The 23,553-nt window shown below is 31.6% G+C and overlaps 1 pseudogene; it reads left to right on the top strand.

Annotated features, from left to right (window-relative positions):
• Positions 1 to 413: 413 nt before the first annotated feature.
• Positions 414 to 23,549, top strand: LOC149552581 (U-box domain-containing protein 15-like; annotated as a pseudogene).
• Positions 23,550 to 23,553: the final 4 nt, after the last annotated feature.

Raw genomic sequence — 23,553 nt, 5'->3', positions numbered from 1 at the left:
TTTTATTTATTTTTGGTTGGTTATGGTGGGTATATGGCATATTGATGGAAAGGTCCACAATTGAAGGAATGCTATTAGCAAGTCCCATCTAATGACCCTTTGTTTTAACAAGAGTTGGATACATAGGCAATCAAAGACATGCTACAACATGGATAAGAGATAATCGTTCAACTTGGGAACACCTACATATGAGTATTGCCATGGCCTTGAATCTAGTATGTGTCTTTAGTTTCATCTCAATTGCACAATACTCTATAGTTTAAGTGGTTATGCTTGAACTTCAAATTATTATAAGTCACTATTCTCTCAAATGGGAAAAACACACAAGAAGTGAATACTTTGACAAGTTTTTTGATACATGAAACTAATAAGTATGCAAGGAAGTAGCTTAAAAAGGCCATAAATCCGTAGAGATGGAGATACAAGCTGAGTATATCCAAGGAAATTTTTTAGGATGTGCGTTGGATGCAATAAGAGGGCTAGTTGCAAATTTGTTACCAAATATGCTATACAGGTTTCTACAAAAGTAGATATGAAAATCTCATTAAGAATCCACTTTATTTTATTGGTTTAGGATAAAAAATACTTTCTTAGTTTTGACTTCCTCTAAATCTCTCAAAATAATTTTTATCATATTTTGTGCACTTCAATGCAAAACATTCCTAGAAGGAAACACTTTAATGATACCTACATGCATGCATTCAGGTAATCATGTTAAGAATTGATCCAAAGAATGATAGATGATATTGAAAATCTATTTGAAAGGATATGAAATAGAAAAATCACAAAGTACCATTAATTTCTCCAGTGAAAGGAGTTGTAAATTTAGTACTCTATATCTTTATGTTCATGAAATTCATGATGGATGCCTATGTTTGTGGCTTAATGCTTCTTTTATATCTATCTTTCTTTAGTTATAAAACTAGTATGTGTCTAGTAGTAGTAAAATGGTAATGTGTAACTGTGAAGTATTAGATTGGAGAAGGTTCAAGTAAATTAACTGTAGTCCAAATGTGTGTATTCTTGTAGTCATATGTTGGACACATTTTTTGATGTTAAACATTACTATGAAAGAAGTAATGATGCAAACAAAAGGGATGAATGACTAGGGCCAAAGGCTCACCCAGCTATCCAAACCACCCTGCAAGAGTTAACACAACAAAAATGAACACAAGTGGATAGCAACCAAAGGAGGAAGAAGAGTGAATCACTTTTATTGATTTATCAAGATATCTTCATACATGCCCAGTTGTAAGGCCTTTTGGGTTATGGCCAATTACAAATACATTTACATTCAAAGATCCAACTACAAATTTGCACTTTCAGTTATTTTCTCTAATCTTCTTCCAAAAACTTACCTAAATCTAAGCCTAAATACTCTATTATACTTTCCAAAATGGCTTACAGATCATTCTAGAATCATTGCATAAGAGGAAGGATGACCCAACAATGGTCAGGACTCATCCCAAGAAAATATCTCAACATAAATGTCATGAATGAAATAAATCCCACAAGTCAACTTGCAAAATCACATCCAAATATTGACACTTGGCATACACTAGGTAACTCGACACATGAAGAAACACTCGACATGCATTGAGTAACTCGGCACATGAAGAAACACTCGACATCCACTAAGTAACTTGGCACATGAGGAAACACTAGGCATCCACTAGGTAACTCAGCACATGAGAAACACTCGGCATACATTGAGTAACTTGGCACATGAAGAAACACTCAGCATACACTAAGTAACTCGGCATATGAAGAATCACTCGGCATACATTGAGTAACTTGGCACATGAAGGAATGCTACAGTAACTCGGCACATGAAGGAAAATAGGGTTACTAGGCACATGAAGAAAATTGGGTTACTAGGCACATGAAGAAAATTGGGTTATTAGGCACATGAATAAAATTGGGTTACAGGCACATGAAGAAAACAGGGTTACTAGGCACACGAAGAACTGCTAGGCACATGAAGGAACTGCTAGGCACATGAAGGAATTGCTAGGCACATGAAGGACTGCTAGGCACATGAAGGAATTGCTAGGTGAACAAAATGAGTAGGATAACAAGGCAACCCAAGATGCTCCTACATCAAGTAATTATAAGAATTTAAAACTTGTGTTACAATATTATTGTCTAAATGCTTGAGGAATGTATATTATGATTGTTGAGGCAGATTTTTTCCTCTTGTTTTAGAATATGAAGATTTTTTTTTTTCATTTTCTTTCCTCTTGACTATGTTTTCCCACTATATACCATGTTTTTTTATCATGTGCACCATCAAGCCCTTGATAATGGTGGAGGTCTTGAATGCAGCAGTCAACCTATAAATTAAATTCGATAAAACTAATTTTAACTCAACACTTTTGTATGTTTATTTAGATTATATTTGGGAGTCTATTTGAGGTCTCCACCCTCTGGATCTTTTCCTTGGGATTCTCTTCCCTATATATCTTCCTTATAAAAGGCCCAACAATCTACTAAAGCTTCACTTCAACTCTTTCCTAATGGGAAAAAACTCTATCTAGTCTTTGAGAGCAAGGTAATCACAAGAAGGTTTTGACAATTAACTTAGGAAATGAATTAAACTCTAGATACCTTACCCAATGGTCAGTCAGCTAAATACCTTAGTAATAAAGGATTGGACATCCTTCTACATTGACTCCATTACTAGATAGAATCATGTATTTTCCTAAGGATAACATATTTACTTCATTTTATTTGTCAACCCAGGAGCATAAGACCTCCACCATTGTCAAGGTGTCATGCCCAAAAATACGAAGGCAAAACACACAATTTTTTTTTTTAAATTAAAAATTGAAATTCTCTAAGTTTGATATATGTGTTCATAGCTAAAGTATAGGTTCTCTACAAAACATCTTAAGTTTAAAATCTTGAGGAGGAATAAATCGTTAAATTTATACTCTCATTATTAAATTGATATCGACATTAGTTACGTTACTACATTAACTTTATAACAATATATTAAAATTATTTGAATAAGAAATTAAATGAATTTGGGTTTAATTAATTTGAAATATCCAATCAAGAACTAATTAAAAGAAAAGTCACATCTAATCATACACACAAATATACTTTATTTGGCTTTGATCAATTATTAACCTCTTAGATGAACATCAATTGACAATCTAACCGATTTATTGAAAAGTCCCATTTAATAATCGTTAACTAAATTGAAAAGAAAATTAAAAATATAAAATTAAGACATTAACACTACTAACTTAATAGTAAACAATCTAATACTAATTTAAATCAAACTAAAAGAAAATAAACTAAACTAATTTAATACTAACCCAACATGCATACTAACTAACAACTAAAACATACCCCAATACTATCTTACCTAAAACTACATCAACAAAAACTAATTAATATTCAAAAACTAAAACCAACTACACTTTACTTTTAAAAAAACTAAATTCTAGCTAACAAGACTAACTACAATTAATGTAACATTTTAAAACAATTAATAATATTAACGTTCACTAAAAAAATATATTAATTTAGTTAATAAAACTAACTCAAACTGCATTATACTAGATCTAAATTGTACTAATTAATGATAATGAAAACATTTTTAAAAAATTAGATTAATTATACATAACACTAAAAAACAAATTAAATATTGATGCTAATTAAAATTTAATACTAACTTAAAAATAAATATTAACTAAATCAAAACTAAATTTACAATACTAATAAAACAACTAACTAAATAACTTAACATTCTAACTTAAATAAATTTTAAAACTAACCTAACATCTAATCCTACTAAATTAATACTAACCTTAAAATAGATAAAATTAAACTATACTAAAAATAATTAATTAAATAACTAATAATATAAATATATATAAAAAAACTAACTAAAAATTTAAAACTAAAACTAATTAATACTACTAACTTAAAAACTTAATAAAATAAACTAACATATACTAAATCCTAACACTAACCCACTTACCAAGAAAAAAACCCACTTATCTCCCCCCTACCACATGATACATCCCTCTTCTAAACTCAAGCGCTTCCCCAAGTTGCACACTGCCCCAAACTATACTCACGTCAGTCTGTCCCCCACCTTGCCCTGCGTGAGTAGTCCAAGTTGGGTGCTCAAAGGGTAAGTGGTGGGGATGGATAAGGTATTTGATTTTTTAAAAAACAATTCAAAGTGTTGACTTTAAACTAGTTTCCCTCCTATCCTCCTGCCACCCAACAAACCCATTAAATGAAATCTATATTATATTATGTTTTCTTGGTCAAATAAGCCTGTGCCAAAGGGGATGGGGGTAGAATTAATGACTAAAAGTTTTATGGGTAGATTCTAGGATATTTGGATATTAAGTCATAAAGGTTTAATAACTTATGAAATTTTCTTGTTATTATTTACTTTTGATTTCTAATTTTAAACTTAAGAAGATTCTCAAGAATATTTTCTGTTGCAAGGGGAAGAATTAATTTGTTTCCCATACAAAATCTAGAGAGAGTTTTTACTCCTGGGGCAATTTTTTTTTTTGTCATATTTTTCTTAGTGTTGAAATTTTAAGAACAAAAGGCATAAATATAAACATTTGTCTAAGTATGAATACCAATTTTATCTATTATTGAAAGGAGGGTAAATATATATATTCTTTTTTAATGCTATTGAATTTTGTTAAATCATAGTTAAGCCAAGAAATTGAATGACTTCCTTGAACAACATTGCAAAATTAAAATTTTGTTTTCAATAATCATGAAAATGAATCTACATTCATAACATAACTTTCATCTCAACATATATGGAGATTGAATTTTTCCTAATTGAACATCACCATTTCATCTTATTTTTTATATACATCCATATAACTAAAAAATATGAAAATCTCATGAGAAGTGATATTGCTCAATCACTATTTTATTGACAACCTGATTCAAAGGCTCCACTAGGAAAGAACTAGGAACAAAACCCAACATCATTGCCACTAGAGCAAAAGTTTTTAATACAATTTACATAGGATTTCAATCCCAAAATTACAACAATCAAATTAAATTTCCTTCATGGCCCTTAACAAGGGACCCATTTCATTTCCTAAAATACATCATTGAGGTCGTGGAGGGAATGAAATCTGACCAGGTAACAAACAAACATAAGAAGGAGACAAAATCAAACATTCATATCCATACTAGGTCTTCACAATAGGATTCAACATTGAATCAAAACTAGAGAAAGGTTGATTTTTCCAATAGGAGATGCCAGACACAGCACCAAACTAGGTGCCCAATCGGGGCTATAACTCAAGAAATTTTGTTCTTCCATTTTTACATGCCATAACTCATACGTGGTTTGTGCTGATAGGTAGGGTCCCATAACACCCTACCCTCTCTCCCTCTTCTCATCCTGAGAAGAGACTCTACACTTTTGGAGTCCAACTAAAAAGACCTTTCCCAAAATTGGCCACTTCTACCCTATTCAAGGGTGAGTAATGCCAAAACACCCATACAAGAAAACTTTAAAATTCAAACAAAAACATGAAAGAAAAGCATTCAATAAAACATTTTTTCAATCCTTCCCAAGCATACCCAACATACATACAAGCATACCAATTAACAACACAATAGCATAAGCATTCACCAAGCATGAAACATCATGAGAAACATGAACAACATGAACAAGGAGATGAAGAACTCCTACCTTCACAAAAAGGTTATGGTAAAATGAACAATTTTGAGAAGAGCTTTTCCTTCCTTGCCTTCAATCTTCCAAGACTCCTGTCTAAAAGTAGAGATTGGGTAACAACAAAAACTTCTCCAAAAAGGGCCTCTAAATAATATCCAAACTCAACCACCAAAAAGGGCAATAACTTCCCCCTACTCACCTAAAACTCTAGAAGTTTCTAACTCAACCAAACCTAAGGTTAACTTCTAAGTGGACTTGAGGTTATTCAACTCATGGTAACAACTTCCAATTTTCGCACAAAGGCAAAAATAGACTTTTTGAGTGATCTCAAAAGTCAACAAAAGGGGCTTAGGGGGTAGAAAATGCCACCAACCCATACCCATACCCCTTGGGTAAAAAGATTTCATGATTTAAGGCATTAGGAATTGATTTGGGACCCAACAAATGCTAGGAATATTAGGACCATCTAACAACTCCAAAATGCAAATTAAGCACTAATTTGGATTAGGGGTGACTCAACTCAATTAAAAAAAAATTAGAAAAATGACACTAACTTAGTCTGACTTAGGTCCAAAGGCTACATAGTTAACCCTAACTAGCATGCTAGAATGCATATGCAAATTCACGAGTGTCAAGTGACACTATAAGAACATAGTTATGAAACATTAACATTTACTGATCACGAAAAGATACATTCATACATCTCACAATACAATTAAGTTATGAACAACAAGGTTTCCACAAATGGCACATAGGGATCAATTTCATTCCTCCGTCAAGTTTCTTGACTAAAATATCCTACACACTCATTGAACACATCAGTAGCCCCATAAAATCACATGCACATATGTATATACGTATCAAGAAATCAAATAAATTAAAACATACATCTTTCAAATCAATCAGGGTTTCTCTCATCCTACTCATATTCTTAATCATTACAATTTCATAATCAAAGTGTTAATCTTACATTTACTTACTTCATCAACATACATGCTCAAAAAATATTAAATGACGAACTCAAATATCTAAAAGTAAACATCACACAACATGAAATAATATAATATGTTCAAAGCATCTGATAGTGTCTCGACATCTCGAGTCATGAGTATCAAAATAATAAGGTACCAACTATGCTAAAAAGAGTCTTGGTGAGGCCTCACACAAGGGATCAATGGTGCACATAATAAAAATATATAGGAAATAAAATGAAAAAAATAATCTTCATATTCTAAAACAAGAGGAAAAAATCTACCTCAACAATCAAGGGTAAAGAGTTAAGATGGTTAGTATTAATATAGTTTAGTAGGTGATAAGAAATTAGGGTATGGTTTAAAATTAATATTAGTAAGTTAGGAATAGATGTGAATGTAGTTAGTAGCTAGTAGGATGAAGGTGATTAGTAGGTATTTAGTGTTTTAAACAAATATAGATTCATTGATTTGTAGTGAATAGACATAGAATGGTATATATATATATATATTATTGGATTGGTAGGTATATGTATTAACAATGGTTAAGTAGTTGGAAATTAGGTAATTTTTGCTAGCTAGAAACATAAATTTACTAATTGGAGGAATAATCTAAGAATTGTAATTCTTAATTGAATTTTCATATTACCTTATTTATTTTCATTAAACAGTAATGGCATATTTTCTAGACAATAACAAGGATTAGTAAACTTTAATACATCATAAAATTTGGAGAATGAATAAATGACAAATGTTTTAAAATACCTAGTGGTTAAACATCTAGTTGGTGGAAGTGGTTAAAGGATATAGTGCAAGACTTTCATCAAGATAGTCATGTTGTAACCTAATAATTTAGGATTAAAAAATTGGACATGGGATGTAATGAGTTGTCTTTTAATAAGGGCAATTATAAAACATCTTCACAAAAACAACTATGAAACCATTATAACCACACTGATACATAAATTATGTTTCACAATCACCTAAGTAATGACTCACTTTGAGGATAGGATGTGAATTTTTATATGATAACATTACTAAGCTATTATGTCATTACCTAGATATTTAATTAAAGATAGAAAAAAATTGACCTCCCGTTAAAAGTTGAAGTCCAAAATTCCAAATGAAAACCAAACTATTCCACCTCAACTAAAAATAATTTTCTTCAACTCCATCATCAAATTAGTAAAATTCTAACACTATCAAGAAATTATGTTTTGTTATATCTTGTCACTCCATCGTTTGATGGAACATTCATAAAAAGTGTAGATCTATACATATTATCTTTAGTTCACCTTTCAAAAAAAAAAAAAAAATTTGTGTTTTACCTTGTTAAAATTAGGGCATGACAGCTTCTTTTATATCTATCTTTCTTTAGTTATCAAACTAGCATACATCTAGCAATAGTAAAATCGTAATGTGTAAATGTGAAGTATTAGATTGGAGAAGGTTCAAAGAAATTAGCTGTAGTCCAAATGTGTGTGTTTTCGTAGTCATTTTTTGAACATATTTTTTTATGTTACACATTACTGTGAAAGAAGTAATTATAAGAATTTCAAACTTGTGTTACAATATTATTATCTAAATTCTTGAGGAATGTATATTATGATTGCTGAGGTAGATTTTTTCGTCTTTTTTTAGAATATGAAGATTACTTTTTTCATTTTCTTTCCTCTTGACTATGTTTTCACACTGTATACCATATTTTTTATTATGTGCATCATTGAACCCTTGACAATGGTGGAGGTCTTGAGTGAAGCAGTCAACCTATAAATTAAATTCTATAAAACCAAGTTTAACTCAACACTTTTGTATGTTTATTTAGATTATATTTGAGAGTCTATTTGAGGTCTCCACTCTCTAGATCTTTTCCTTGGGATTCTCTTCCTTAGAAAAGGCCCAACAATCTACTAAAGCTTCACTTCAACTCTTTCCTAATGGAAAAAAACTCTATCTAGTCTTTGAGAGAAAGGTAATTACAAGAAGTTTTTTACAATTAACTTAGGAACTGAATTAAGCTCTAGATACCTTACTCAATGGCTTACCTTAGCTAAATACATTAGTAATAAAAGATTGGACATCCTTCTACATTTACTCCATGACTAGACAAAATCATGTATTTTCCTAAAGATAACATATTGACTTCATTTTATTTGTCAACCTAGGAGCGTAAGCTTGAGAGGATGGCTGCAAAGTATATGCTTTGATTCCTCTTTGAGTCATTACAACTTACAATAGGAAAGAAATGTTGAAGGAAACTAAGCTAGGAACTAAAACAACAGCTGCCTTAAAGTTTAGAGTAATGTTGTAAATAGTAAATCTATTTAAACACCTATGATGTAGGAATAGTTCAATGATTATGTTATTAATGGTTGCAGGAATAGTAGAAGTCTACTTTTTAAGGAAACAAACTAAGAAAGGAAATATATTCTAAAAATGCAATTCACTTACCAAGTGGGCCCCCTTGGATGAGTGAACAAAAAATAATCAAGTCTGAAAGTGGAAACTTGAACTCTATATTCTATTCATTCATAATAAGGAATTACATTCAAAAAAAAGATTCTACTCTATTTCCTTCTCGTCAAAACCAAGAAAAGATCAAAATCAATAATTAATCATCAATCCCCTTTTCAAGGTTATAGCAAAAATTATTTAAAGGAAAACTTTAACAACTTTCTCCTCCTATGATCACTCCATCAATGAGGATTAATTATAGATTATAAAGTCTACAAAAAAAATACTATTAACTACACCTTAACTCTCCCAGGAATATGGCAAGTTGAGGAAGCTATCTTCATGCACTACCATAACATAATTTGCACTATGATCTACCTACATAGTGGTTCATTAATCATTTGGTCAGCTTTGACTTAGCATTGAAATGTTGTCTTCAATATGTCTAGAAACAAAACCTGTAAAGCATTAAATGTAACAACTTCCACATACATGAATTCATTTCATTATTAATGTTAGAAATGGTATAATGTTCAAATTATCACTCTTTAAAATTCTACGGCTATAAGAAGGAAGCTACCCAAACATAGCATGAATGAGGAAATATTTATCATCATGTAATATCCTTCATTAAATCATAAAAAACCATAGATTGAAGAAAAGACAACATAACTGATCCATCTATAGTTCAATCTCCATGTCTTAACATATAGATAGTATATTCATAAAACGTAAGTTCTTTTTCTTAAACCATAGAGTCTTAAACTATTTATTGCAAGATAACTAATAAAATCAAGATAAAAAGTAGTCAAAATAATGGCCTTTTAGAGGCTCATCATTCCCCACAACTAAACTATTGTTGGTCCCCAAAAATTATGAAGTTCAAGATCTTGGCTGACACTCTCCATTCACTTAGTGTCCTTTCTCCTGGCTCATTCTTCACATAGTCAAAGTAACCATAATTTTCCTTGAGTCTCTTCCAGTGCCAAACTTCAGTAGTCATGTCATGATCCTCTACATTGTCATTTACTACTAGTAGTGGTTGCAGGAGAATCAGAGGTTGGTACCTTAATGGTAACCAATGTTTGCACTAATTTCTCCCCAAGTCAATATGCCAAGGAATCCTTATTGTAGCAAGAGTGAGATTTTTTGGAGTGGGGTTCTCTGATTTTTAAATCATGTGGCATTCTCACCCATTGTTGTCTTGAGGCAATGATTATTGTTTCAACATTTTGAGATAAATATTGTTCCCAATCTATAAAGGCCTTTTTTCTAACTCCACTCACATTACCAATTCTTATAGGATTTCCCAAAATAGAAATCCAATCTAGATATTTTCATCTAGAATATTGGACTTCTAGCCTCATGAACAAGGGTGTTGTCATCTCGCTTTCCCTGTAGGGTGTGGCTTGATGTTCTCTTCATGTTTAATTTTGCATCCATGACATTTCTTCCCTTAACCACACATCCCCTACATATAGGACTGGGTTCCATTTAGTATCATTAGGCACAACCAAATTTTGAAGATACAATTCACACATTAAATTTTTCAAGGTCATAGGAATAGATTTAAATGTATCATAAATTCATGTGTGGTAGAGACAGAGAGGTTAAGTCCTTCTAAATTCTAGTGAACTTATAATTGGAAATGTGTTCTTTAAGAAAAAATGCATATACTAGTGATGGTGACCTACATTCCATTAACTAAGAAATCAATCCTATAATTTTCTCAATTCTTATCTTTAGAACTTCATTTTGATTTGAACTTTGTTTCAACTGGCAGCTCTACTCATCAATAACACACTTCAACTTCTTTCTCTCTAAGTTCAATTGAGCTCTTTCCCATTATAGTTGTTGAAACAAAACTCATCAGCTCTATCCATTCAAGCACCAATTGATGAGTTTTGTTGGCATTCTATAGTGCTGATTACCCACTTTTCCTTGTGACAATAGTTATTTCCTCTTTTTCCTCCTTAATGGATTATGTCGCTACTATAGCTAATGTCTCCAACCCTTCTTGATCTAATTTTTCAAATACTTCTTTAATAATTTGAGGTCTAAATTCTAGATAATTCTCTGAAGGGAGTTCTGTAGAATTTTCACTAGTCTTGCATAGCAGGGTTTTCTTCAAATTCCTCAAACATTTTAATCTCATCCAATTCCTTATCACTATTGATAAGAACATAATTAATACTATACTCTACTTTAGGTGGTAGATTTTGACTTTTACTATCATTTTCATTTCAGTTTGTGGCAGTTTTCCCCTTGGAGAGGGCTCCTTTTCACTTTCAGACATTTGGGGCGTAATTAAGGGAATAGAGGCCTCTATAATCCTACTCTTAGAGAGTCTTATACTTTTCCTCATGGGTGGTGTTGATAGGCATGGGGAACTCTTTCATTTCTACCTACTTACAAGTGTTTCTATCATGGGTTCTTAAGGAGGTTTTTGTAGGTCTTCCTCGTCTTGAGAATGCAAGGGTTCATTAGGATTACTCTCCTCATCTGATTGTTCTAGCCTTTCTACTTGAGGTTCTAAAAAATTTCCTTTTTCCTTCTTCATTAAATGCATTCAACTTAAGGAAATAATCTAGCCATCCCCTTCACCAAAAAAATTCACAACTAGCTGCATCTCCCAAAAGAACTCAATGATCAACAAGCTCATTCCTCTGTATACCTCCACCCATGGTCAATTACAACTAAATTGTAGAAAAAATCTAATATTAAAATCTTAGAAAATCAAGGCTTACAATTTTGGCTCTAGTTTTTTATAAAAAATGGTGTGTACTTGAGAAGTTAAATGCACCATATCATATAATATCCTTTTGCATCAAATTTCATCATTTTTGCATGTGTACAAGCTCGTCACCCAAACACATTGTAAACCATCATTAAAAGTTAAATTTACCATTTGATGTCCTTAATTTCATAATGACACAATCACAAGAGAACAAGTTACCAACATCTGATATTAACTATGCACTTATTTCCTGTCATCTCAAGGTACTTTGAAGGTACATGTGATTTTTGAAAAATTGCATTTTAAAAAGACAATCAAACATCCATTTAAATATTTACCTCCCTCAAACTAAATGAACGAATGGGTCCCACCAAGCCAAGATAAGAAAGAGTGAATAAATAAAAAGCAATACTAAATTTTAACAAAGCATGAATAAAATAAATTGCATGCAGAGTTATGTGAAAGGTACCTAGTGACTACTGCAAGAAAGATGTTCTAAACTAATCATTGGAATTGATAGAATGATGGGATGGAATTGTAAGATGGAAGAGAGAGAAGTGGAAGTAGAGTGGATCCAAATAAAGTAATTCAAAAAGAAGTGTTTATTATGAAGGTCTTGATCAGAGTCAAGAACTAGTAGGAGTTAGGGTAGAAGACCCAGACTCAGTGGCTATAAGAATGATGATATCCTCATTATGCTAAAGTTTCTATTAGAACTCTTCATGACTAGTTTCCTTATGGTAAATCTTGAGGTGATGCCTATTTACAAATAGTTTGAAGTGGACAGGATCAATGATAGATAGTTGTACCACACTGTTTGGAAATACAACAACAATCTCATAGGGTCCTAACTGGCATGTTTGGAAATTTCCTAGATTATGCTAGTATCTTGAGTCATAAAGAACTTCCCAATTTCCTACAACAAGTATTTTCTACTTGATAAACTTATTGTTTCATTGTTTCCTTTGGCATTGAATGAGCTTGGTATTGTTCAATGCAGATTTCCTCCATTCATAGAGATTTTTTAAACTCAAGATTTTGTTCTATTAGAAAATATTGAGCTCTATTCCAAGCTCTAAGGTATTCCTCAATATTTAATATTCAAACTCAATAGGAATCACAGCTAACTTACCATAAACAAGCTCAAATGGAGTAAAACTAGTTGTGGATTTCTAGGTCGTTATATAAGCCTAGAGAGCTTCAAGAAGGCATGTTTCCCACTCCTTCCTATGAAGTGCTATAGTCTTGGTGAGAATAGATTCCAACTTCCTATTAGTAACTTCAACTTTACCATTAGCTTGAGGATGATAAGGTGATTATTTACCATGCCTAATGGTATACTCCTTTATAAGAGCAATTATCAAATTTGATATAAACTAAGTTCCTTGATCAGATGTCAATTGTCTAGGAACACCAAAATATGTGAAAATGGATTCATATAGAAAAAATTCCACATTCATATCCCTTGGGTGTTTCATAGTTTTAACTTCTACCCATTTGGAAGCATAGTCAACACACACCAGAATGTAGGATTTTCCTTGTGAAGTGGGCTCAGTAGGTCCTACAAAGTCAATTCACCATTTTTCAAAGGGTGTGACAACTACTTGAGGTTGTAGGGGCATTTTATCTGACTTAGTGGGTTGTATCATTCATTGACACTTGTCACATTTCTTTGTATATTCGACTACATCCTTGTGCAAGCTTGGCCAATAATATCTAGTTGTTTAAATTTTGAAGGTTGTTCTTTTAGCTACAAAGTGACCTCTATAGGGTTCATCATGGTAGGCCTTCAAGACATCATATGTTTCATCTTATCTTAGACACATATGCATGACTTGATTAGGACCAATATAAAACATAAATCCAACAATCCATGAATAGTTAAAGCTCTTTTCAGCTAAGAGCTTTCTAGCCTGAGCAGAGAATATACTAGTATTTTTCCTATGGTGAGGTATTTAGCAATATCTACATATCAAGGATTTTTTGTGGCTAATATAAAAAGGTGCTCATCTAGAAAACTATCTTCAATGGTTGCAAGATCATCAAAGAGATGCAACTAAGAGAGAAAGTCAGCTACCACATTTGCCTTACCAAGTTTATCAACTATGGTGATGTTGAATTCTTACATGAGCAATAGCCATCGATCCAATCTCCCTAAAATTGTAGGTTTGTTCACCAAATATTTGATAGTCAAATGGTTAATGTGAACAAATATCTCATATGCAATGATGTAATTTCTAAATTTATTGAGAACATAAATGACTACAAGTAATTCCTTTTTAGTAACTATGTAATTAAATTTTGCACCTTGCAAATTCTTATTGATGAAATAAATAACATGTTCAATAGAGTCTACTTTCTGTCCCAGCACAACACTAATAGCATAGTTTGAGGCATCTATATGAATGTGAAATGTAAGTCCCAATTGGATCATCTCAAAATAGGTATTGTGGTAAGAACTTCCTTAAGCTGCAGGAAGGATGCTACATAATCATAATCCCAAACAAATTAAAAATCCTTTTTGACTAGGTTGTAAATAGGTGTTGCAAGTTGACTAAATTTTTTAATGAATCTTTTATAATATCTAGCATGTCCCAAAAAACTTCATACATCCTCCTACTTCTTTGGTGTTGGCAAGGTTCTAATAACTTCACTTTTTTCTTGACCTACTTGGATACCCTTTGATGAAATGAAATGGCCTAGGATTATTCCTTCCTCCATCATCATAAAAAATTTCTCACTATTTAGAGATAGGTTATAGTCCTAGCATCTTTTAAGTAATATTTCTAAACATGTTTTTTCTTCTTCAAAAGTAACACCATAAATAGTGAAGTCATCCATATAGATCCTCATACAATGAGCAAAAATATCTGGAAAAAAATTTTGATTAAAACTCATTGGAATATGGTTGGGGCATTATACAAGCCAAAAGGTAATATTGAATAGGAAAAAATTCCCCATGGGAAGTTAAAATTTGTTTTCTCTTGACCTTATGGTGATATTTGTATTTAATTATAACCACTAAAACCATCCCAAAAAGAAAAATACTTTTTACCAACTAAGTTGTCAAGGACTTGGTCTATAAATGGTAATTGAAAATGGTCCTTCTTAGTGGCTGAATTAAGCTCCCTATAGTCTACACAAACTCACCATTTTTCTCCCTTCTTGGGTACTATGACCAAGGTGAGACCCACTAGCTATCAAAGGTGGGGTATATAAAACCAACATTTAATAGTTTTTGTAATTCATTCTTAACAATATCTTTTAAGATAGGATTAACTCTCCTTTCAAGCTATCTTGTTTTGAAATTAGGGCTGATATAAATCTTGTGAGTGTAGACCATAGGATCTAATCCTTTCATGTCCAAGTAATCCAAAGCAAATGCATTTTTATTTTCCTGTAGTAACTACAACATTTTTTCTTGTTGGGAGTGTGATAGGGCATTGTTTACATTCAATTCCTTACCTAGACCAATTTCCATCTTAATAACCTTATTTTCCATAAATAATTGAGAAATGGGAGAAGAATCCATCTCATGAGGTAATCATGAATGGAGAAACTATGAAGCTTTTGAATGATATAGTGAATTCAAAGTTGGCACAATAGTTTCTAGGATACATTCAACTTGAGGACATATTGGAGATTGTGTACCATATTCATTTAGAATAATGGATGAAATGATTTCATCTTCTTCTCGAGTAGCTATGAATGATTCTCTTCTTATCATCATTAAATAATGGATGGAATTGGCTTCTAGATCATCATCATCCAAGTCTAGCCAAACTACTTAGTCATCTAGTAACAACGGTTGAGAAGTGGAGTATAAAGTCAAGTTTTTGGTATGAAATCCATTGGATATTGTCATTTTCTTAGATCAGCAAGCTATATAAGCATCTATAGTGACTAACCATGGCCTCCCTAAGATTAAAGGATATCCTCTTGTACTATCTTTTTGAGAGAGAACCAAAAAATCAATTGGATACTCCCAAGAATTTAGGGTGACTATAACATCTTCTATTATCCTATCTAGTTTAATGGTAGAGATATCAACAAGTTGAAGGATAGTGGGTGTCTCTCTAAAGCCAACAATATGCGACCAAGATAATACCTACTTTTTCATGATGTTAATAGATGCTCCTAGGTCAACCAAAGAATTTTGAACTTGGATGACATGAATAGTAACTATTACTACAGGAATCCTACGGTTAGAGTATTTGGGTATAGCTAATTTCTCTAGCAATAGGTCAAACAATTGTCCTAGGACATAAATGGTCTTTAGATCTTTCCTCTTTCTTCCTGGTTGCTTACTGCATGTTTCCTTAATAGCCCTAGTAGAGGTAGGGACTTCTTTAATAGCATCCAACAATGGTATTTTTACTATCATCTATTCCAGTTGATTAAGTAATTCAATGACTGCATGGTTATCCTTGGGCTACCCTTGTTCTATCAACCTATGGGGAAATGGAGGTTCTTCACCTACAAGAGAAGTATGTTGATTCGATTTCTCTATATGTTCAGTTGGAGGATCCTCAATTTCAATTATTATAGGTTTTTTGAGTGCAACAAGAGTGGTGTCTGATCTTAAGTGAATATCATTCAATTAGATGGTATAGCTTTATTGTTGAGGCTATTGTTTAGTATTATTTGGATTCAGGTTGGGTTGAACTAGTAGTTGGGTCTACTTGGAAGGAGTATTAGTGGCTATAAGAGGAGGCATTAGAGCTTGCTACTAAGTTGGTGGCAATGTGATTGGTTGACTAGATTGGGGACACTAATTTTGAGGTTGTTACCAACCCTATTGAGGTTGCTACCAACCTTGTTGGTGTTGTTGCCAACCCTACTGGGGTTGTTGCCAAATATGATTTCCACTAATACTAGTATTTTGAAAAAATTTCCATTGATTATTATTATGATAACTTTAAAGAGGATCTTGTGGCATACCTTATCTTTGAGACCATGGCCTTCTTTGAGCAACATATAGTACCTCTCCATTTTTTGTTAATGGCTTTGAACTTGGTTGGGATTGGTTGTGTCTCCATATTTGCAATAGACTTGCATCTACAATGCTTTTTCTTTTCTCTACAATGTGGACATAATTTAGTCATCATGGCATCAACTTCATCTTTCTTTCTTCAGGCTTACATGGTGTCTAGCTAAGTAGCTACATCATTAATAATGTCTTTCTTGAAGTTTAATAAAAAATTAGATAACTCCATCTTAGACAGTCCTGAACTACCATTGGACTAATGTGGTAGCTCTCTAAGTCCCCTACCTTTCTTCATAGTAGCTCTAGAATAGTTTAGGCATATGCTCTATATCTTAGTCCAAGTTTTTTGAGTAATGTGTCCTCTTGCCATAAGTTCTAGAGCTTCAATGCTTCCTTCATTTTTACCTCTCAGAAAAAGATATTTCTTTGACTCCTCATTCAATTGATGTTGTGTAATATGTTGCAGGTTGAACATGAACTAGGAAACATAGTCTTCCAATTTTTCATCATCCTTTTGGGACATTTTGAAAATGTCATACCCCTTCAAATCCTAACCCCTACAGTATTCTTTACACTTTGTGACAAATAGATTGCTCATTGAAGGCCAATCTGCTATAGCATTAGCACCCAACCCCATGAACCATCTTAGAGCAGCTTCTTTGAGAGTACAAGGAAAAAAATTCAATTTATGGGAATTAATTGTATAATTTCACTTCTACATAATATGTAAAACTCAAAGAGAAAGGTTTCAAGGTCTTTAGTTTTCAAACCATAAAACTTGGGAAGTGCAACAACAGATATATTTTTCAAATTTTGGTTACCTTGTTGAGGAGGGATAGGAAAGGGAAATGTTGGTTGAGGTTCAGCCATTCTTAGAGAAGGTACTAATAAAGGTGCTTGATATATGACAAGAGAAAGTGGATTATCTTGGTATTTAGGTTAAGAAAAAGCTTATTTAGATGCAAGGATTCATCAGAGGATGAGGGTATATATTCTTGAGCAATAGCAAATGGATTTTCAAAAGGTTCTTCTTCATTCTCATTGTGTGGTTCTTCAAGTTCAGGATTAAAAATGTCTTCCTAAATATTACAAGGAAGAAACATCCCAAAGAGATATTTTCTTTTATGCATGCAAAATAATGCAAAATCTCATCTAAAATAATGACTTCAAGGTTGAATTAGATTGACACCTTCTCGGAAATGGTGCCAAAAATGGTCGATCAGCTAAATATCTCAGTAATAAAGGATTGGACATCCTTCTACATTGACTCCACGACTATATAGAATCATGTATTTTCTTAAGGATAACATACTAACTTCATTTTATTTGTCAATTGGGAAGTGTAAGCTTGAGAGGGTGGCAACAAAGTATATGCTCTAATTCCTCTTTAAGTCATTACAACTTACAATAGGAAAGAAATGCTAAAGGAAACTAAGAGAGGAATTGAAATAACATCTGCCTTAAAGTTTAAATTAATGTTGTAAATAGTAAATCCATTTAAACACCTATGTTGTAGGAATAGTTCAACAATTTTGTTATTAATGGTTGCAAGAACAATAGAAGTCTACTTTGCAAGGAAACAAACTATAACATGCTGCCAAGGGATCCAAAAGAATTTACCTAAAGTTTTTACTAAGTTTACCGAACATTTTTTTTTAAAGAAAGAATAACATACACATCAATCTTAAAGCAATAGAAGCAATAACATACAATCTTACATAAGCAAACATAATAGATTACATTCCTTAAGGATCCCAAGACATTTAATCATGTTTAAATTTAATTAATATTAAGTCTAACAATTACCACATCCACATGAAAGAGTAATTAGAAGTCCAAAGTCCATTTAAATAATATACATTTGTTCTAAATGCCACTTGGCAATAAAATTTAGAATGCTCAATCATCCACTATACATGTCATAGGGTATGAAAGGCTAAAAGAATATATTATAAAAATAGATTGCATCACCCTTCAAAAAAGTACAATACAATAAGTGAAACCATCCATCATAAAGATATAACCATCCATCATAATACACAAGAATAGAATGAAAGGAAATGCAGACAGGGAAACTCTAGCCACAGTATCAACAGATAGATCTCAATGGTAAGAGTAAAAAAAGCACTACCACCTAACTATGTGGTAACCCAAGAAGGCCCACTCCCACCATGCTAAGGAGATAGTCTCAAGTCCTAAATAGGATATCAATCCAAATATCAAAAATACTCTCCAAGTCTAAGAAACCCTAAAAGTAATCTAACTCAAAGGTTCCAAGACAAATCAACATCTAGACCCAAAGGCACACAAAGACATGTAGGGAATCTACTATATAAGTGGGAAAGTGTCATCACACAAATCAATGCTAGAGTTACCCTGGCAGTCACTCAAGACCCCAATCGCCTAGTGACCCTATGCGGCACTAGTATCCTCTCATACTAACAAGGCATACTAACAAGGCATGGTTACAACCAAGTGTTCTCTCTACTCCCATCCTAGTCTATACTAGCACATGAGGCATGGGCAAGAACATGCAAAGACTCTTATTATTATCATTTTACTCCCATTTAGTATAGTGTTTTCACTTTACTAAACAACTTACAATGGGTTACCCTAGTAGCCACTTAGGGCCTCAGCCTCCATTGCAAGCCATTTCCCAACATTGCATATAGATAACCTACCCTAAGCTCATTAAAGCACAAATCAAATAATCATAATATTTTACCTTAGTCCTATACAATGACTAGAAAGCATCAAAAGATAAATCACAACAACCCATAAGTTCTCTACAAGAAACTAGAAAGTATCCCAAAAATACTGATCAAAGACTCAAAATCGTTAAGTCGAGTAGGTCATAACTCTCATCCTGTTATCCCATAATAACATTGAAAACAATAACCAACAATATAAATAAACTCATCAAAGAGCATACCAAAACATTACCATGGATGAGTTTAAAAGATCAAGATCAGTTTAGCATAATACTACAATCACAGAACTCTCTAGCCTCTGGTAGACATCCTAAAATCGGTCAACACTCTAGTCAACACAAACCCAAAACATAGATAATAGTGTAGGTTTCATAGTTTGGTTTGATTTTGAAAACATAATGTTGAGCTAAATGTAAGGTTTCATTTTTTGTTTCAATGTATTTTCCAAGTAAATGAGATTCTCAATTTACCCTACAAATTATCCCATTCATTTATTTGAATCAAATATAGAATTACCCTCATTATTTAAAGTCAATTTCCTAAAAATAATCTAAGGGTAATTATTTATTTATTTAAATTATTAAAATAATTCTCATTGATTTCTAAATAAAATAATTTGCAATTTTATTAAAATCAGAATTATTGATAATTAAGTAAATCCACAATGCTATTAACTAATTTCCATTATTAAATACTTTAATTAAGTTATACTTATTTATATGAATTAATAATTATACATATATAAAATAAATATATTTTAATTAATTATTAAAATTAAAACAGTTAATAAATTTCTATAATAAATAGTATTTAAAATTAATAACAAATAAAAATTAATACTTTAAATAAAATTAAAATTAACAAATTTTATAAAACTTCGGCATTTATTTTAACAAGGCCTATCAACCTTCCAAACATGGCACCCTGCTACTGCAGGGCCTGTGGTAGCAGTGACACTCTGTACCACTATTGTTAGAGTACTTGCGACAGTAGTCTATGACTGCCTGCAATAAAGAAGGGGGGTGTGTGTTTTCCCCACCAGTTCCCATATTTATTTTTTAAAATTTTATTATATATCTTTTTAAATAAATTTTTCATTAATTTGTTTTAAATAAATAATTATGAATAAATTTTTTTAAAGAAAACAAATATCCTTCTCCATTTAAATTATATTTTTTTAATAATAGTTCTAGCATTAATCTGATAGGGAAAATACGACCAACCAGTCAGATTTTCTCTTTAGATTTTCCTTTTTAAATATCAAAACCCTTCTCGGTCTACTATCTAATTTGCAAAATTACTAGATGAGGATTCTAAGATATTTCAATCTCTACATATATAGAAGAATTAACATGCATACCAGAAATTCACAATATTGAATCACTCGTCACAAAGAATTATTCAGATAACCGTTTCACAGACACAAAGAAGATAGGAAAAGAAATAGCGTAATTAACTATGTGAATTAATCACAAGAATCTACCTGATTCTGATGCTAACAATGCAACACCCAAAAAGATTTGTGAGAGAAATTTGTCCTCTCAAAACCTTCTCTCTTTCAAAAATTCCTTATTCCAAAAATTCATTATCCTTAGAAAATGAACTCTCAATTGTGATATGGAGTTCTTTCCTAAAATCGGGGCACTAATTGTGCAATCACCTGAGAGGACTCCTTGCTAACTAGACTTTAACTCTTTTTATCTTTTCTTTATCTTTTTCATGCATGTTTATTGAAATATAAAATATCTTAATTAAATTCACTTGACTTCTCCTTTTAATTAGTTTATTAAATTTTACTCTCATGCACACTTTATGCAATCTTAAAACTTTTAATAAATTAATATATTTTTTACTTTTTAATTTATTTTCAAACATTAATTGATAAAATATTTATTAACTTAAATAATAATAGTAGTACTTAGCATTTATTTAAAAATGAACTCTAAATAAATTATTATTAAATTAAATAAATATTATCACATTCTAAAATTAAACTTATAACTTTTATCTTTAAATTTAATTTTTTTAATTTAATTAATTCTCCAAATTAATCAAATATTATTAAATATTAAAATATCACAACACTTTTCCATTAAATTAAATCATTAATTTAATCATTTAATTTGGACTTAATTAATAGAAAAATCACCAAAGACTTAAAGGATGAAATATGAAAACCCATTATAGAAAAACACATACAATATCAAACTAAAGGGTTATAATCATGAATTTATGTCATATGACACATTCAGAAGGTAATGAACACAAATACTTGTCCTAATTTTCTAGGACAAATGGGTTCAAAGGTTAGGATTTGGACTTAAGAATTTTTCTTCCCTCTCTTACCATTGAGATAATGCAATAGGGTACGCTCATCCTAGAAATTTAGGAAATTTGATACCTAGTACTTACAATCTGCATAAAATCCATGCATGTACAAACACATATGTACTAAGCTAAATAGGCAATGGCAGGAAGTGGTGCATCATGTAGATCCCTACTAGTAGGTGACTATGACTCCCTTAACTACATCACAAATGTCATACATAAAGAAAATATACACACACACCATACACATGTAGTATGGGGTAAGTATCCATTAAAAAACATGTATAATAATCCATCTAACTAATCATCACCAATAACTGAGATAAGTGTAATAATCATCATGCATACATGAAGTATAGACTAACAAGTAGTTCATCATAATATCAACTAAATATGAAACAATATTTGATAATCTGAAGGATAATGCTAATAATTTTCAAGCATAAAACTGGCCTGAAAGAGTTTAGCAATCAGAACAAGATGTAAACTAGGAGCAGACACTACACAAACTAAGAAAGAAAATCTATTCTAACAAAGCAGTTCACTCACCAAGTGGGCCCCCTCGGATGAGTGAATAGAAAATAATTAAGTTTGAAGGTGGAAACTTGAACTCTGTAATCTATTCATTCATAATAAGGAATTACATTTGAAAACAAGATTCTACTTTATTTCCTTTTGGTCAAAACTAGGAAAAGATCAAAATCAATAATCAATCATCAATCCCCTTTTCAAGGTTATAGTGGAAATTATTTAAAGAAAAACTTTAACAACTTCCTACTCCTATGATCACTCCATCAATGAGGATCAATTACAAATTATAAATTCTACAACAAAAATACTATTAACTACTTCTTAACTCTCCTATGAATATAGTAGGTTGACGAAGTTGTCTTCATGCACTACCATAACAAAACTTGCACCATGATCTACCTGCATGGTGGTTCTTTGACCATCTAGTTAGCTTTGACTCAGCATTGAAATGTTGTCTTCAATATGCATGGAAACAACACCTACAAAGAATTAAATGCAATAGCTTCCACATACATGCATTCATTTCATCATTAATGTTAGAAATGATATAATGTTTAAATTATCACTCTTGCAAATCCTGTGGCTACAAGAAGGAACCTACCCAAACATAGGATGGATGAGAAAATATTTATCAGCATGTAATATCCTTCATTAAACCATAAAAATCCATAGATTCAAGTAAACAAAGAATAACTAATCAATCTATACTTCAATCTACATGTCTTAACATATAGATAGTATATTCATAAAACATGAGTTCTTTTTCTTAAACCATAGAGTCTTAAACTATTTCTTGCAAGATAACTACTAAAAACAAGATAAAAAGTAATCAAAATAATGGCCTTTTAGAGGCTTATCACCCAATAATTCACTAAAAGTTTCTAATGAAGTTAAAGAATGGGTTTAACTAATGCACCTCCAATCAAAGAGATCCAAGGGGAGAGATGATACACAAGATATTTAACTTTTTATAGATATTATGATTTCCCTTTCACATAAGGATAGTAGAAATGTAGATGTTATTGTTCTATAAATGCTAGCAGACATAGTTTAGCTATCTACTATTCATAATTTAGCAATAGAGTCAAGAGCACTAAAAAATCTCAAGAAATAAAGAGGTAGTGATATGGGTGAAACTACTAAACATATAG

Source organism: Cupressus sempervirens, chromosome 6 (genome assembly GCF_028749045.1).
Source record: "Cupressus sempervirens isolate cs-2001-9-10 chromosome 6, ASM2874904v1, whole genome shotgun sequence".
Lineage (NCBI taxonomy): Eukaryota > Viridiplantae > Streptophyta > Pinopsida > Cupressales > Cupressaceae > Cupressus > Cupressus sempervirens.
Note: the sequence above shows the minus strand (reverse complement) of the source record. Positions and strands in the feature narration are given on the sequence as shown.